This window comes from Mirounga angustirostris, unplaced genomic scaffold, assembly GCF_029215605.1.
Source record: "Mirounga angustirostris isolate CCGP_5_RB_7025 unplaced genomic scaffold, mMirAng1.0.hap1 SCAF_2, whole genome shotgun sequence".
Lineage (NCBI taxonomy): Eukaryota > Metazoa > Chordata > Mammalia > Carnivora > Phocidae > Mirounga > Mirounga angustirostris.
Genome location: NW_026991710.1, coordinates 10,096,002 through 10,115,364, shown reverse-complemented (window position 1 = coordinate 10,115,364; position 19,363 = coordinate 10,096,002).

Here is a 19,363-nt window from a genome sequence, read left to right as displayed (position 1 = left end):
CTAGGGGTCCACAGGTGAAACAGGGAAGTGGCTGCCTCCAGAGAGCACAGTAGTGAGAAAAAATAAGGACAAATTCACACTGAGATCACTTCATTCTATTCATTCATTCATTCACTCACTCACTCACCAAGCATCCCATAAACATCTATGAATCATCTTTGGGGGACTGTGTTGGGCTCCAAAATACAGGAGTCAAAGATCAGGCTCTTACTGAGAGAAACTTATAATCAAGTGAACTGCTACAAACCTACTATATGCAGGAGGGACAGCAAGAAGATAAAGATGTTGACCACAAAGTCCAGCCTTCAGTGGTTTTACTGGATTCTTCTGGTTGCCCCCCTGAATCCACTCTCCACCTTTTTCCACTCTACCATACCCTCAGAGGCTGAACTCCTTAGACAACACTAATGGGCTCCCTTGCCCAATGACTTACAACTGGCCAGTGTTGCACATCTACAGGAGTTTGAAAAGAGAGAAGCAATCAGGAGTGTAACATTTATTACCATTGCTATGGGACTGCCATGGTCTGGTTTTGTCCAAGGTCAGAGGTCCTGCTATAAGCTTCATTCCACACAGCCCCCCTGGCTCCTGATCCTCTTTCCCTTCTCCTCACACCTTCAGACTTACAATGGCAACTATTTTTCATAGCCCTGTAGTATTAGACTTTGTGCTTTCCCTAAACCCTTCTTCCAGCTTTGCAAATAGTCCCTTATTAAATTCTTCTCAAATTACCCTAATGTGAGTGTCCCATCTGTTTCTCACTGAGATCTCAACTAATACAATGAGCTCCTAGGGGAGAGATGACAAGAACATCAATAAAGAGAGGATGGAAGGAGGAATCCCTTTGGACATGTGAATGAATACAAACGGCCACCCACTGGGGAAGGGGGCATGGGGAAGAGTCAAAGCCAATGCATTGGGATTGTTTGCATTTTCGCCCAGGAGGCTAGACCAGTGCAGAGCACTGATTAAGGGTATCTGGCAGTCTACCCTTAAAGGATAGCAGATTTGGAGAGCAGGGAAAGTTCCTTTCCTCCAAAGAAATGCCTGGGGGACAGTGACTTTGAGTTTTCTGGGGGTAGGCAATGAAGTACTAATGAGCTTAACCCTTCTGGGTTGCTCTCTCTTCCCATGCCACCCTGGAGCCTCAGAGCAAAGGAAAGGGCAAGCTGATGCACCCCAGCTCTAGAGGAAAAAGGAAATAAGGTTGTTTCCTAAGAACTGTAGAAAATATCAGTAAGTAAAAGAATAAAACAGAATTTGGCCAAATCATCTTAAAGAGACAAAATGATTTCCAAGGCCTATAAAAGTTGCTTGCAACCTGACATATCTAGAGGTTATCTGGATGTTTCCAGTGTGGGAACATCCACATTAGAAAGAAGCATGCATTAGGCTCTTTCAACATGACATCACCAAGTGTTCAAATAACATTACTCACATCCCTTTTTCCATCCCATCTCCCTCAAAAAGCCTTAGGAGTATTATTTGGTTCCCCATGTTGTTTTCCTGCAAGGAAAAGGATATTTGATGTTAAAGATCAGTACATTTGGCATCAGTTTTTATTATTCCTCAGTCTTCTGTAAGCATTGTTAGCATGAGTTGTTCTCCTCAGGACCAGAAAGCTCTGGAACATTTGGAGCATATGATTCCCCAAAGCCGAGGTCAAACCCCTGGGCTGAGGAGAAGTCATGAAGGTCAGTCCTGGGCAGAGGCCTCTTGGTAGCTCACCACCTAGCGGCGCCTGTGCGCACGCATGCACAAAATGGTACCTTGATGAGCCCTGTCTCCTTCATCCCCTTCTTGACCAATTGATTGCTTGACCAAAATTCAGGACTTTACCTTAATCCATTTTCAATTTCATAGGTTGACTTTTCTCCATTGTTCTTCCTGACTGATTCTGTCAGTCACTGTATTTGCTGCCTCTGTCAGAATAGAGTAATCCAGAAATTTGATAAACAGGCATGACCCAAGTGATTGATAAAAATGTTAAACAGACAGGCAGGGTTCTTCAATCCCATCCAGGTTGCTCTTCTTTTAAAACTCTGGTCTGTCATTTTCCTTTGAAGTGGAGAGCCCAGAACCAAAAGCAGTATTACAGGTGTGGTAATCCGTGCACAACAGAGCATGGCTGTCACCTCCCTCACTTCAGTCCTGTGCTACTGACAATAGGGCACGAACAAAGTATCTCCCTACTCCAGCATGGGTCATATTGCCACCAATGAAAGCACCTCAATGGTTCTTTATCCTGCTGGTTTTGAGTCACATCAGTCTGTCTTGTTGGTTTTCTTTTGGACCCAAGTGTAGGCCATTTGATTCCTGTTCAATTCTGCCTCATTATGCTCCTACTGTTGCTTCAGTATGTTGAGATCTATTGGGATCCTGGAACAATGGATCAGACACATTCCTTGACTTTTGTCTGACTCTTTAGCACCATCTTATCCCTAGTTCTGTCTCTGTATATTAATTCCAGCAGTATAAACCCCTTCTGGGTCTCCACAGTGTCCGTTAGACTGTGAATATACTGTGATCTCTTCAACACAGATGGTCTCAGATTAACACAAAGGCCCACATGCCAGGCTCTGACCCCCACCACTCAAGCACTGGTCCATGCTACAGAAGGCCCAGCGCCAAAGGATCTGAGAAGTCTCCAGGTCACATGGACAGGAGTCTGGGGTCCAGCCCTGTCTCCACACTTATAATACTATGTGAGCAACACATGGTACAGCAAACTGAGGACACACTAGGAATCTGTCTACCTCTCTCTAGCTGTGGCAAAGGCTATTCGTTGCTCCCCTGCATCATCCTTTTCTTCAATAAGAACAGACCCCCTTTTTAACAAAGCACATATGACCACCTGGAATCAAGACAATATTTCTAGCTCCTTTACAGCTGGGAGTGGTCATGAGACAAAGTTCTGACGAATGAGATGCAAGAGGTTGTGTTATGAGAGGCTTTCAGCAAGGTTTCTTAGAGGGATCGGGTGAATGATCTTTTGTCCTTGCCTGCTTGTGCCTGCTGCCTGCCTGGAATGTGGACGCAATGACAGCTTCCATCCACTGGCTTTTCTGGCAGCCATTTTAGGACCATGCAGTGAACTTGAAGTTAGAAGTGGCTCTAGAGGCTTTTGGAGGAGAAAGAGTGAAGCCTGGTCTCAAAGCTACCATCCTATCTCATCACCAAAGGCCTAGACCATCATTACACAGCTTCTTTTATGGGTGAGGCAAAGAAGTTTTTGTTAATGTAAGCCCCCTTCCAGAAGCTGTTTTCAGCTGTATTCAGCCAAAATTATCCTCACTGTTTGACTCTGGAAAAGGCTCCTGCTCTCTGCTCCTGTTTCTCCAACTGCAAGATGAAACTGCCAATATGACATGAAGGAGAAAAGCACACTAGACACCCCACTCCTTCCCATTTACTTAGCACGTTCTTACTTTGCATCTGTTATAGGTCAAGCATTGACAAGGTGCTAGGAACACAAAGGCAAAAGGTACAAGGAATTCAGTCTGCAGGTTTTGTTTTATGACCATTTTTCTTACTATTTCTTTCTTCTTTTTATTTTTTCTTTGAACAAAAATGTAGCAAGCGCCAATGAAGATGCCAGCCCTGGGACAGGCCCGGGGCCCAGGGCTAGCATATTCAACAAATAATAATATGAAGACAACAAATACTTTTTCAGTGTAAGTATGTCACATGCTGTTAGTTTTTATAATGAAAATGTATTCATTGTTTATCTGAAATTCAGATTTAACTTTATGTCTTGTGTATTATCTGACAAGCCTACTTGGGGCTACCACAGTGAATAAGACTGAAAGGTTTGGTCCTTCAAAGAGCACCCTTCCTGGTGGAAGGTATGGCAAGTAAGCCAGTGGCAGCTCGGTATCATCAGTGAAGGTAGGGATGAGCAACATGAAGAAGATAAAGCAGCTAGAGTGTTAATGGGTTGTCAGGGAAGCCCCACCAGGAGTTAACATTTCACCAGAATGTTGAAATGGAGCCAGCCAAGACAAAGGAGGCTAAGTCCAGGCAGAAAAGCCAGCAAAAGCAAAAGTCTTCAAGTGAGAACATGTTTGGAAAGTTCTAGAATCCCAAGGCCATGTGTCATCAGTGTAGAGGAGGGAAAACTGGACCTGAGCTGGGCCATGTAGACCTGTAGGTGATTGAAAGCAATTGCACTATTAAGTATTTACCTCAAAGATACAAATGTAGTGATCCAAAGGGGCACCTGCATCCCAATGTTCATAGCAGCAATGTCCACAATAGCCAACTGTGGAAGAAGCCGAGTTACCCATCAACAGATGAATGGATAAAGAAGTGGTGTATATATATACAATGGAATATTACTCAGCCATCAGAAAGGATGAATACTTACCATTTACATTGATGTGGATGGAACTAGAGAGTATTATGCTGAGCAAAATAAGTCGATCAGAGAAAGACAATTATCATATGGTTTACTCATATGTGGAATATAAGAAACAGGGCAGAGGATCATAGGGGAAGGGAGGGAAAACTGAATGGGAAGTCATCAGAGAGGGAGAAAAACCATCAGAGACTCTTAACTCTTAACTCTGGGAAACAGACTGAGGGTTGCTCAAGGGGAGGTGGTTGGGGATATGGGAAAAATGGGTGATGGGCATTAAGGAGGACACATGATGTGATGAGCACTGGGTGTTATGTGCAACTGATGAATTGTTGAACACTACATCTGAAACTAATGATGTACTATATGTTTGCTGATTGAATTTAAATTAAAAAAAGAATAATGGGACACCATCAAAGGGTTATTTAGCAGGGGAGTGATAATATCTAATTTATTTGTTTTTATTTAGTTTTTTTAATTTTGGTAAGAACACTTAACATGGGATTTACCCTCCTAATAGACTTTTATTTTTTTATATTATTAAAACAATTTTATTTTATTTTATTTTATTATGTTATGTTAGTCACCATACAGTACATCATTAGTTTTTGATGTCTGTTAGCCCGGTGATGGGTATTAAAGAGGGCAGGTATTGCATGGAGCACTGGGTGTTATACACAAACAATGAATCATGGAACACTACATCCTAATAGACTTTTAAATGCACAATACAGTATTGCTATCTATATACACAATGTTGTAGAGCAGACCTCTAGCCCTTACTCATCCTTCACAAGTGAAACTTTATACCTGTTAATTAGCAATTCCCATATTCCTTCCAAGCCCCTAGCAACCATCTTTCTACTCTTCACTTGCATGAGTTTGACTATTTTAGGCACCTTGGATAAGTGAAATCACAGAGTATTTGTCCTTCTGTGGCTGTCTCATTTCACTTCACTAATGACCTTGAGGTTCATCCATGGCATCACAAATGGCAGGATTTCCTTCTTTTGGTTCTGAAAGAACTTCCTGCCTGTTGGATAGAGGTCACACAGGGCTGGAGGCATGGTGGCAGTTCAGGAAGAAGAGCAAGGAGGCTTCTCGGTACATACCTGAACGGATGGAGGCTTAAGTGGGGGCTGGCAGCGTGGCTAGTGAGAATGACCCCACTGGGTACACATTTCGGACACAGAACAGACAGGACTAGTAAATAAATTAACTAGGGGGCTGCAAGAGAGAGGTGAATCAAATATGACTTCTAGGACTTAGTTCTGAGTAATTGAGGAGGGAGGGTCTCACATCCCCAGTTGGGAGCACTGCTCCAGTGACTGGGGTGGGTAGGACAGTGAGGAGTCTGGCTTGGCTGGGTAATATCTATTAACTATTCGAATGGAAAGATTGCCCATTCACAGTTGCTTTTATTACCCCCAATGTACAGGAGGGAAAACTGCAGGACACATGCTCAAGTTTGTCCAGACGCAGCTTGTTTCACTAGACCACATTATTTTAAACCTCTGCACCTGCAGAGGTGAGGCACGCACCAAATGAGATCATAGATTTTAAACTATAATGTCCCATATTATGAATATGGGACACTGTCTGAAGACAGGCCAGGGTATCGAACCCACAGGGCATTGAGCCCACAGGGGTCAGAGAATAGATAAAATGTACCCAGCTCTGCCTGGGAGCTGTATCCCCTGCATGCCAAGGTCAATCACATTTCCCAAGCCAGGATTCACACCATCACCTCTGAATCATTTACACAACCATTCCTAAATAATTTACCTCCATGTAGATAAAATGGGTCCACAGTTTCCCCAAACATTGTGGGGCTGGTGCATAATTTACAGAGCAATGCTCAGCCTCCCCATGCAGGGAGAACAACGAGGCTTGGACACCTGCCAAAGTTGAGAAGGGCATTAGCTGGAATAGATAGAAAAAGGAGCTAATGGAAGAGTGTGTCAGAAAAGCAAAGGCACCTACTGAATCCTAGATTCCCAAGGCAAAAGCAAGGCAGGAAAATATGAGGGTCAGGATGCCTCCATGCAGGGGTTGGAGCTGGGGAGAGGGAGCATGTGGTTAGCATGTGTTTTGGAAGTCTGAATAAAACATTACCAATGCCACACTTTTCCTGATTGCTGCGAACCTGAGACCCAATCAATCAATGCTGTCCTTTGCAAATCTGCATTGCCTCTGGCAAAAAACGTATTTAGCAAATATCCAAACATTTTGAGAGGATGGGAGATAACAGCATGTGTTTGGGAAAAGAATAAGAGGAAGTGCAATTTTCTGTGCCTGGAATTCTTTCCTCTCCACCCTCTAGGCACTGGAAAAATTCCTCCTCTTTTCTAAGAACCATCTCAATGGTCACCTCCTCCAGGAAGTCATCTTTTACTCCCTCAAGCAGACCAAGTTTCCATTCTCATAAAGAACTACATTTTGTGTAGTACCTGGGTGGCTCAGTTGGTTGAGCATCCAACTCTTGGTTTCAGCTCAGGTCATGATCTCAGGGTCATGAAATTGAGCCCTGCATCAGACTCCATGCTCAGCGGGAAGTCTGCTCAAGATTTTCTCTCTCCCTCTGCCTCTGCCCCTCCTCTGCCTCTCTAAATAAATAAATAAATCTTCGGGGGGGGGGGGGGAAGAACTACATTTTGTAAATGTTGGTCTACACCAGACTGTGAACTCCTTAGTGACAAGGACTCTGTTTAAATCTGTAGTCCCGGTACACAACTGGATCCTAGCACATAGGTTAAATGTTTGTAGAATGAATGAAGGAAACAAACAAGACAATGCCATGACTTATAAAATCTTTTCCCCAGCCATTGCATGGAGTATTGCTGCTTTGAAGATCAACATTACATCCAAAGAGGATGTCAAAATGTGTATGAAAGGAGAAAATTCACCGAGGTTGCTCAGCATCTTCAAGAACCATTCTGCACTTTGCTCTCTGTTGACACATTTCAACTTCAGCCCTTTGCATTTGGCATCTGATTGGTACTATAATGACCTGACTCTTCATTGTGCAGTTTGGTTCCTAAATCAGACAGACATATTTTCTTTTTTTGTTGTTTTTAAGATTTATTTATTTATTTATTTGAGAGAGAGAGCAGAGGGGAGGGGCAGAGGAGAAAGAATTCCAAGCAGGCTCTACGCCAAGCATGGTGCTTGATCCAGGACCCCAAGATCATGACCTGAGCCAAAACCAAGAGTCAGATGCTCAACAGACTGCACCACCCAGGCACCCCCAGACATTCAATGTGAATTTCCAGCCCTGTCACTTAGAAGCTGTGTGACCTTGGTTTAGTAAGCTAAACTTTCTGGGCTTTAGCTTCCTTATTTATAAAACAGGCAGATTAGTGATATAGGAATATTAATAGTATGGGGCGCCTGGGTGGCTCAGTCAGTTAAGCATCTGCCTTCAGCTCAGATCATGGTCCCAGGGTCCTAGAATCGAGCACTGCGTCAGGCTCCCCTGCTCAGTGGGGAGACTGCTTCTCTCTCTCTCCCTCTGACCCTCCCCCTACTCATGCTCTCTCTCTCTCTCTCTCAAATAAATAAAATAAAATCTTTTTTAAAAAAGGAATATTAACAGTGCCTACCTCATTATGATGTTGTGAATATTAAATGAGATAATGCATGTAAAGATCTTCGCACAGAATCTGACACATAGTAAGCATTGAATAAATGTTGGCTATTACTATGGTTGTCACTCTATTCCAAGATGCATAATTTATACTGTCTCTGCACATGCCTCCTATTACATCTATCAGCACTACTGATAGTAGTGCTTGGCTCTGGGATTTGCTGTCTAAATACCTAAATCTCAGAATGTGTTTGCCAACTACAGTCTACATCCTCGTGGTGTTGACTTCTTGCCTATCTCTGGAAATTTCTAAAGATAAGGATTAAAGATCTGAATTATCTTGAATTATTTTTAGGTTATCAATCTATGCTACTTTGAATGCAACTCCTCACAAAGCCTGGACCATACAAAGTCCCAGCTTACATTTGGGCTGTTTCTACTTAATCCTAAAGATATAATAACACTTAGAATTTAGATAGCATTTACTATATGCTTGACATTTTTCTAAGTGTTTCACATTTTGTCCTCAAAATAACCTATGCAATACCAGTTTAGCTCCATTTTGCATATGAGATATTGAGGCATGGAAAGGTATCCATTGTAGGAAGGTTGGGCTTGTCATACTGTGTTCAGGAGAGCTTACTAATGGGACTAGGTAATAAGTTCACATCCAGGAGAAGAAAAACATTATCATCCCTAAAGGTATAGTCTTTCCCAGTTTTAGACATCACAGAAAAGGTGGGTTCTGGTATACAAAACCAAGCTTTATAAGGCAAGGCTTAGATGGACAGGAAAGAAGGAATCTCATTTTCTTCTGAGCTCACTTTTTAGCTAAGATTTTGATATAGCTAAACAGATTTGAAAGAAGGTGGGAGAAATTGACTCTTGCCTCAAGAAGCGTGTGGATGTGGGGAAAGCCTGAGGGAGACCCAAGGCTGTGTCAGGTAGCAGGGATCTTATAAACCAAAATGCCAAGTAGTACACAGCTGTCTGGGGTTAATTCCTTACTGTGATCTGGGAGCCCTGCTATCCATTCTTGCCTGCCTCAGTTGTACCATGGGGAATGAATGTGTGGATTTAGATCTGCCTTAGACACATGTGAAATTAAGATCCACAGTTTCTGAAGACAGCCTTGTTGGCAGCAGCAATCATGAAGGTCTAAAGAGATGGGTGTGTCTCAGGGATGAGAGAGAACCTTCCCCTATCCGTGGGAGCTCCCCATCCATTGCTCTCTGAGGCAGATGAGGATTAGATTTCACCAAAGACTCTGCCATATTTCTTTACCTGCCCAAAAGTAGGCGAGGCCCTGAGGAGAATGAAAATGGAGACTCCTTTCCGCCAAACCTGGAGGCTGCTCTAGGTCAGCCAGCTGGGGTCCCAAGGAAAGAAAGAAAATAAACTCCTTCATCTGGAAAATAAATAACAAATGGCAAGTGATTGTGTGCACTGCCTGACTGAGGAAGGGAGGGAGGTTTAATTCTCTAATTATTGCCTCTAGTTTTCCCATGGAGATAAATACCAAGTTGGTGGGGAGAGATAATCAGGGCATAAATACTGTGTCTCCTTGTCTTCTCTTACTTAATGAAATAATAAAAGTATTTCCCCTTAAGTACTCAGTTCCAGTTAAAAAAAAATTTCTCGAGACAATATTTTCATCTTATGCTCAGTTTGAAGCAAATCCACAGAGATTTACTGAGCAACTACTATGTTCAATACTGGGGCTGCAGAGCTCAATATGGTGAGCTCTGCTCAGAAATCACTAACTCTAGACTCCCCTGGACACTCCCCACAGCACACATTCACACACTTCTAAGAAACTTTAGATCCCAAATGGGTTTTTAGGAGATGCCTTTGTTTACAGTATTCACCACCAAGAGTCTATGATTTCACCAATGTTCACTTATGTTCTATTTGAAAGATTGTGTCTATTAAGCAAAGTATATTTATTAAATAATAATTAATTTCCACATGTTATATTTAAAATTTCTAATAAGAGTTTCTTTCAAGAGAGGGGTTCCTGGGTGGCACAGTCGGCTGAGCATCAGACTCAGGTCGTGATCTCAGGCTCGTGAGATTGAGCCCCACAAAGACCTCTGCACTCAACACGGAGCCTGTTTAAGATTCTCTCTCCCTCTCCCCCTGTGTTTCCCACTCATTCTCTCCCTCTCCCTCTCTAAAATAAATAAATAAATCTTAAAAAAAAAAAGAGTTTCTTCAAGAAATAAAATCATAATGAGTCAATAGAATCCCAGCCAAAATTTATATATTCATTTAACATTTAACAATCATGCATATAGTGAGTGCCTGCTTTGTGACAGGCATTGTTTGGGGTATGTGGGATAAGACCATGAGCAAAAGGTTAAGAAAAAAAAATTCCAGGTCCTTGAGTAGCATCAATTCTACTGGGAAAGTAACATCAAAACAAATTTACAAGAAAATAATAAGTAAATTATATTGTGTATTATAATATGATAAGAATTGTTAGAAACACAGCACAAGAGCCACATCCATGGAAATACGCAGAGGGGTGGTGAACGTGAGGAGGGTAAGCTATAACTTAAGACAGAGTCGTCAGCACAGGATTCATGGAGAAAGTGCCAGTCAAAGGAGTGAAGAGTGAGCCACTGGGTGTCAGGGGAAATGAGCATTCTAAGCAAAAGTAAGAACAGCAAAGTGTACTTGGAGTGTCAAGGGGACAGACAGGCTCAGTGCAGCTGGACAGAATCCAAGGACAGGTTTATGGATGACCCAGAGAAGTTGCTGAAGGGGACATGGCAGAAGGCTGTGTCAGACATTGGAAAGACACTCCCTTTACTCCAAGGGAAATGCAGTGCCTCGGAGGATTTTAAACCAAGGGATGACATGATAAGAAATGTGTCATATTTCCTAGCTTTTTCTTTAGACTACCTATAAAATAGCTAGCGGCTTCCTAGAGTATTGGAAATACCTGGAGCAGCTTCCAGGATCACCTCTGAGCTACAAGAAAGCTACAAACATCAGGTTGGTGCCAACACTGGTTTTCTAAAGGATAAAATGGAAACCCAGAATGCGCAATGGGCTAGCCTCTTGCCAGCCTCTGACTGAGAAGCAGACCCGCGGCTGGACACAGGACTCTGGGAAGCCAGAATAATGCCCTTCCCTCCTCACCATGCAGTAACCAAAATGAATAAGCAAGAAGCAACCAGTCTCAGTGCATTTATTTTATTTTTTCACCTCACTTTTCTTGGCCAGGCACCATGCAAAGTGTTTTACAAGTGTTACCTCTCTTAAGACCCACACACTAGGGGCGCCTGGGTAGCTCAGTCATTAAGCGTCTGCCTTTGGCTCAGGTCATGATCCCAGGGTCCTGAGATCAAGCCCCCCATCTGGCTCCCTGCTCAGTGGGGCGCCTGCTTCTCCCTCTCCCTCTGCCTGACTGTCTACTTGTGCTCTTTCTCTCTCTGTCATATAAATAAATAAAATCTTAAAAAAAAAAAAAAAAAAGACCCACAGACTACATAATGCAAGAGTTGTTCTTCCCAACTCATGGACAAGAACTAAGATCCAGAGGGCTTACTGCATTTATGTGAGGCACACAACTACACACAGCGGAGCCAGGATTCAAACCTGTGTTCTCCTCCTGACTTCAGAGCCCCTCTTCATTTATCACTGCAGAGGAAAGTTTATGAAAGAACTGAACCCCAATTTTATATTGATTTGCATTTCTGTATCATATTATTTAGCTTCTCTTCTTCTTTATGAATCTCACTGAGATTCTCCATGTATGTTGATTTAAACTCACAGGCTTTAGAATAAATTCTAGTGAGGAAGTGAGGTCATTACATAAAGCACTTAGGCTTCAGTCAAGTAACTTCCAACAGATGGGGACGATAGTCTCTCAATAATAGGAATGAGTCCTAAAGCCCAGGTGAAGGCAACCGGGCTCCCGGGAGCTTCTTTGCTCCCTTCCTCAGGGGGCAAGAGACCTCTCCCAGTTCCAGACCTGCAGAGCTGTTGGAGCATAGTCCTGACCGCTGCTGTCCTGTGTGCAGCCCAGATTCTGGGCCAGGCATTTAATCTCCATAATCTCTAAACTTCTCAGCAACCCCTGAGGCAGGTACAATCATGAACTCTATTTTACAAATTGTACATGGAGACTCAAGTAAGTTCAGGAATCGTCCCACAATCTCGCAGCTAGTGAGTGGCAAAGCTCCACTCCACATAGCCTCGGAAAGCTGCCTGTTACACTGAGCAGGAAACCTGCATTCAAGCCCATTTTGGGGCTTGAATACATGCCAGAAAGGCAGGCAGCTCATCTCTTTTGGTCACAGTGGGTCCCCAGCACCTAGATTAATTAGTACAGGAGTGCTTGGTGGATGTTTGCTGAATGAATGAATGACGTCCCTCTGGGGCTCAGATCCTAATGTGTAAAACTCTGATTCCATGTAGAGATTGAAGTAGGAAGAGGGGGAAGGGTTTCGTGAGGCACAAAGGCCTAAATAATAGTTACTCCGAATCATGATGCTACGATTTGACCTTTTGTTGCTGTTGTGTCCGTGCCTTTTTTCTCCTAATGGCCTGTAAGCAAACTGTGGTGTCTGAGGGAACGTTGTGTCATGGTGTCATTGGATGATTAACCAACCAGGAAAAGGGTTTCATTTGGGGGATGACAGAAAAGAATAAAAGGATTAAATCAGAATAACTATGTACCTCTCAAAGGGCACTTGTGTAACTATAGGCTATGGGACTGGCCCTTTAAAAACAGAAACAACAAAAAGTTATCCCTCTCAGGAGTGACAGGGCTCTCTCAAGGTCGACTTCAGACTTGTGGGTCATTCTCCTTTAGCACCTATATCAGCTAGCAGAAATAACTACAAAAATCAATGGATGCTTCATGCTGGATGGGGAGAGACTGCAAAACAGAGGATTATCCTTCCTCAGGAGGAGAAGAGATAAAAGGGAATTGATTGAGGGTGTCAGGCCCATCCTTTCATCAGGGCCTCGGGAGGGAGGGCTCAGAGCCTGAAGGAGGGCAGGTTGCCATTCTAGCAGTGCAGGGTTCCCTGAGAATACTTTCTTTGGACACCAAGCTGCTTCTGAGGCCCAAACTGGTTTTCTGTCCTTCTCCAGAGACCTGACCTGTTTTCCTCTCCAAGGTCATTTGTCAGCCCCCACATTCTCTCTGAAGCCTGCTTGTGGACAGAGACCTTGGCTCCTCAGCCCCAACCCACACACCCTTTGTTGTTCATGAGGGCCCTTTCCACCACTCATGGAGAAGCAGGGGCTCACAGCAGTCATCTGTGAACCAGTCTGCGGGTCTGCACCTCAGGCTGGGCCTGGGGAACACCCAGTGGCCCAACAGACTCTGTCTCTCTTCTCTCATCCCTGCCCTGTCCTCTGGAGCCCAATCCCTGTCATCCCCACATTCCCTCCTTCTCCACAGCCCCCTCCCTGCTGGCCCCACTCTCTCTGGATTCCGAGCAGTTCCCAAACCCCTTTTTTTAAATGGGTACCCAGGAATTTTCTCATCAGACATGGTAAAGCCTGCAGACATGGAAATGACTGTCATGAAGGAGGAAGTTTACTCAGTTCTCACACCACGCCACATGGGGAAGAACCAGGTCAGTCAGGGGGCACCTGGGTGACTCAGTTGGTTAAGCAACTGCCTTCTGCTCAGGTCATGATCCTGGAGTCCCAGGTTCGAGTTTTGCATTGGGCTCCCTGCTCAGCAGGGACTCAGCTTCTCCCTCTGACCTTCCCCCCTCTCACGTGCTCTCTCTCTCTCTCATTCTCTCTCTCAAATAAATAAATAAAATCTTTAAAAAAAAAAAAAAAAAAAAAGAACCAGGTCAGTCAGGAGAAGGAGTGAAGGTGCTATGGACCAGAGCCTTTATTGTGGTTTCCATGGGACAGACCAGAGAGGGGGGTGCAGAGTAAGCAAGCATAGGATTGACTAGTGTGAATAATTTCAGTGGGCTCTAGGGCCTAGGGGCTGTCCCCAGCAGTCAGGCACCTGACCCAGAGTTGATTGGAGCAGGGAAGAGTGGCCTGGAGTGTAGAGCTGACAAGGAAGATGGTTGAGGTATGAGCTGTGGGTGGATTGGTTTGCATATAAAAGGTGCACTCACAGGCCAACTAACTCTAGGAATCAGCTAGCCCTGGGCAGGGCAGTCCCTCCAGCGTTAGCAAAGCCTCACGATGTCAAAGTACCAAAAATACAGAATAAATGTTTACAATCACATTTGTCAGTAAAGTTGGAAAAAATACAGATTAAGAAGACACAGTTAACATAGCGCACACTCTCAGACATCCAAAAAGGACTGGTCTCAGACCTGTGGGCACCCCGAGAAAGAGGCTAATGGTTTCACACCCCTTTACTTGCAGCACCCAGCCCACCTCAATCAGCAAGCAATATAGACTTCTCACAACTGAACCAGTCCTGTGAGCCAAGTGATCCCCTGGGCTCTGCAAGCGGGACCTGAAAGTAAGCAAGAGAAATCCTTGCCCCTAAAGAATGGTCCCCAAATTTCATGGTTCAGTGGATGTCTCTAGAAGACCATGAGCCAAGCACTGTGCAGGCTTTGGGGGACAGAGTAGAACAGACTTGGCCTCCCTGTGTCAGTTTCCTGAGGTGGCCTTAACCAACCACCACAAATGTGGCAGTCGGGGGGAGGGGGGCTGAAAATAACAGAAATTGATTCTCTCAGTTCTGGAGGCTAGAAGCCTGAAGTCAAGGTATCCACAAGGCCGTCCTCCCTCTGAAGGCTCTGAGGAAGAATCCTCCCTGCCTCTTGTAGCTGCAGGTATTGCTGGCAATCCTCTGTGCTCCTTGGCTCATAGCTGTGTCCCTGCAGTCTCTGCCTCTGTCTTCGTGTGGCCTCCTTCTTTGTGACTGAGTCTATGTCCTCACGTGGTGTTCTCCTCTCTGTGTGTCTGTGTTCAAATTCCCTCTTCTTATAAGGACACCAGTCATTGGATTAGGACCCACACCACTCCAGCATGACTTCATCTTAACTCAATTACATCCACAAAGACCCTATTTCCAAGTAAGTTCATATTCACAGGTATTAGAGGTTGGGGGGGGGACACAACTCCACCTACAACGTATCTCCATGATGTGTTCTCACACTAGCCAGAAGAGAAAGACACATCCAGAAATAACCTGTAGTATTTGGGGGGGGGGGGGGCGAGATTTTGAAAAGATTTCAGCACCTTTAGCTTTATAAAAGGAAAAGATCTTCATTCACTCCATCCATCTTCTTTCTTTCCTCCCAGTGTCCTCGCCCATGTCAGATGGGCTTTCTGCCATGGTTAGGCAGCACCCACCTTGTCCCCAGAGAATGCCAACCAAGGTCACTGTGGACCAAAGTGAAGAATAGCTTGTAATATCTCACTTCTTAACAATGCTGCCCCAAAAAGAAAATACCAGTGAATTCTGTTTTAAGGTAGCATCTGTCTTGGGACACCTGGGTGGCTCAGTCAGTTAAGCGTCTGCCTTCAGCTCAGGTCATGACCCCAGGGTCCTGGGATCAAGTCCCGCATCAGGCTCCCCACTCAGCAGGGAGCCTGCTTCTCCCTCTGCCTGCCGCTCCCCCTGTTTGTGCACTCTCTCTCTCCCTCTCTGTTTGACAATTAAATAAATACAATCTTAAAAAAAAAAAAAAAAAGCATCTGTCTTAGTCTGTTCAAACTGCTACAGCAGAAAACTAAGACTGGGGGCTTTTAAACAGACATTTATTTCTCACAGCTCTGAGGGATGGAATTCCAGGATCATGATGCCAGCAGATTCCGTGTCTGGTGAAAGACCTCTTGTGGTCACAGACTTCTCATTGTGTCCTCACAGGGTGGGAAGGGCTACGAAGCTCTGTGCGGTCTCTTTTAAAAGGGCACTAATCCCATTCATGAGGCTCCACCTTCATCACTTAATGATGTCCCAAAGACCCCACTTCTTCACGCCACCATGCTGGGCATTAAAATTTCAACATATGAATTTACAGGGGGAACACATTCAGACCATAACATCATCCCAGATAAGTACAGTCTAGGGGCACAAACGTGCCTTAGCAAAGCAACTGGAAATGCTGACTGTGAGACATGTGGTGGTGAAGGTGGCAGAGCTGATGCAGGTTTGCTGTACCCATTTCCTTTGCCACCTGCATGCAAAGGCCCACTACATGCCCCTGCCTCGTCACAATCAGGTGGGCTCTGGCACTGGGCTCAGAGAAACGTGGGTGAATGTGATGTGTGCATCATTCAAGCCCAGCCCCTAAGCAATCTTCTGTGTGTCCTGTCACTTCCGGTCAGTGTGGAGAACCCAGGGGAGAGCACAAAGGCCCCAGGAGATGGCGATTACCCTAAGGAAGAAACTGAGCCCTCAGTCACTGCTGGGGCCTAGGGACCCCACACTCATGGATAGAGACCCACGTGGATTGTGGCAGCAGTGAGGAAAGCCCATTGAGGGCTAAACCACTGAAGTGGGGGGACTGCTTTGTTCATAGATTAGCATACCCCAAGCAAGGATGGGGATCACAGAAGAGTCAGCAGAGCAGGCTGAAGTCAATGGAAGAAATTAAACAGAGCAGACAAGGCCAGGATTGTAAAGCTCAGATTTACAGGACTACAAAGGAGAGATAAGGGTCTTGTGCTCAGGGGGCCATTCCAGCAAAGGTGGTGAGACTGGAAAGTTGAAAGCATGTACCAGGGATAAAAAAAGGAGAAATGGCTCAATCAGATGGGGAGGTGGTGCAGGTGAAGTGTGTGGGAGAGAATAGTGATGAGCATCCTTAGCCAGCTCCAGTCTGGATGGCTCTTTGTCTTTGGAGATTGGAAAGGAAGACAGAGAAATCAGGGCCAGAAAGAGCCTTTGAAGATGACTGACCACATGAACAACTTGATCAATATAGTACGCCCAGAAGGCAGCATGGCAGGGCCCTGTGCCAGATGGATTTGAGGCAGGTTAGGGCCAAGAAGGGGCCCTTGGAGCAGGACAGGTGAAGGATGATGCAGCTTCACTTGAGGCAGGCAGGGGTCCAGGGATGGTGAGGAAGGCATGGGGAGAGGATAGTACTAACAGCTTTTTCAGGGGCTACTTTAATCCTCAAGATTATATGTGGTCAGGCTATGGCCCTATGCAACAGTTAAGGAAACTGAGGCAAAAAAGTTTCAGGGATCCAGAGTTAATAAATGCCTGAGCAGAGGCTTGCATTCAGGCATTTGGCTCCAGCATGTGGAAATAAAGGTGGTTAGACAAGAAGAAACTCAGGTACCCTGACACGCCCATTGCACTTAAATCCTTCATAACCCCCCATCCACCTACACCCTCCTTCCCACTCCCAAAGAACAGTGTGAGCTGGAATGATGAATTCTGGATCATTTTATCAGCTTTGAAGCATCTGCCCATGATCACATACTCCATCCTTTTCAATGAAAGGTAAGAATGTAAATTCTTTCCTGACCAGGCTTCTCAAGGCCACAATCACAGGTGCACCATTAACTTCGAGTGGTGCCTTGGACAGGAGCAAGGATTTCAAGCCCAAAGCTGCTGGAAGGGAGCAGCTCTCAGATTAGAGGGAAAAGCACAGCCCTGCTCCTCTGCCTAGATATAGAGCAAATAAACTAACTTGGAGAAGAGTTATACTTATGGTTGTGTCTTTCCCCTCTGGCTGCACAGCAAAATTACCTGAAGACCTTCTAAAAAAATACCAACACTCAAGCTTCACAGTGGATGAGCTTAATCAGAATATCTGGGTTGAGGCCCAGGCATTGTATTTTTGAAACTCTCCAGGGGTGATTCTCATGCAGGATGAAGGTTAAGAGGAGCTGCTCTTTTTATTTCTTCAAATTTTTATTTAAATTATAGTTAGTTAACATACAGGGCAATATTGGTTTCAGGAGTAGAATTCAGTAATTCATCACTTACATATAGCACCCTGTGCTCATCACAGGTGCCCTCCTTAATCCCCACAATGCATCTAGCTCATCCCCCATCCACTTCCCTCCATCAGCCCTCAGTTTGTTCTCTATCCTTACAAGTCTTTTATGGTTTAGGGGCTCCTGGGGGGCTTAGTCAGTTACATGTCTGCCTTCAGCTCAGGTCATGATCCCAGGATCCTGGGATCAAGTCCCGCATCAGGCTCCTTGCAGCCTGCTTCTCCCTCTCCCCCTGCTTGTGCTTTCTCTCTCTCTCAAATAAATAAATAAATTTTTTTTTAAAAAAAAGAGTCTCGGGTGCCTGGGTGGCTCAGTTGGTTAAGCGACTGCCTTCGGCTCAAGTCATGATCCTGGAGTCCCTGGATCGAGTCCCGCATCAGGCTGCCTGCTCGGCAGGGAGTCTGCTTCTCCCTCTGACCCTCCCCCCTCTCATGTGCTTGCTCTCTCTCATTCTCTCTCTCTCTCTCAAATAAATAAATAAATAAATCTTTAAAAAAAAGAAAGAAAGAAAGAAAAGAGTCTCTTAGAGGGAAGGTATTCCTTACATACAGAGGGAGGAACATCAGAATAATGTCAGACCTATGCACAGAGACCTGGCAAGCCAGAAAGGCCTGGCAAGATATATTCAAGGTACCAAACGAGAGGAACATGCAGCCAAGAATATTTTATCTGGCAAGGCTGTCATTTAGAATGGATGGAGAGATGTAGAACTTCCAAGACTGTCAGAAACTGAAAGAATATGTGACCACTAAGCCGGCCCTGCAAGAAATATTAAGGGGGTTTCTAGAAAAGGAGAAAGACCCTAAGAGTAATAGAGAACAGAAATTTACAGAGACGGGATTAGGGGAAAACATGGCAGAGAAGTAGGGGACCCAATTCCAAACAGTCCCCAGAATTGAGCTGGATATCTACCAGACCACTCTGAACACCCACAAAATCAGCCTGAGATATAAGAAGATAGATCTGGATCTCTACAAACAGAATATCACAGGCATTTGGTTTTGAGGTACGAAGCAGGGAGCCGTGATTCCACGGGCAGATTTCGGAGGATAAACGGAAGTGGGAGGGAGCCGAGCCCTCCAGATCCTACACAGCCGGTGAGCAATAGCCTCCCACGATGGGGACAGGGCACAGACTCGCAGACTGGTAGTGACAGGGAAAGGACTTTAGGGCAGCCCCTGGTCAGAAACCCAGAGTGGCAGGGCCACACATGCGAACTGGGGGCGGCTGGTGGTTTTAGAAGCACAAAGGACAGAGACATGCCCTGACCTGGAGGCGAGGACTGGGAGCACTGCTGAGGGGTGCACAATCCAGGTCTGCAGTTTATAGCAGCACAGACAGAAACGGAGACAGTATGGCCTGGAGAGATCACTGAAGAACAGACTGCGATCTTTCTGCTCTGAGGCAGAGGGTTGGAAATGGTCTCCTCTGCTCTGACTCTCAGAAGAGACCCAGAAAGCCACCAGGGAAAGCCGCCAGAGAACAAAAGCCCCCAAAAAACAGTTTTCACT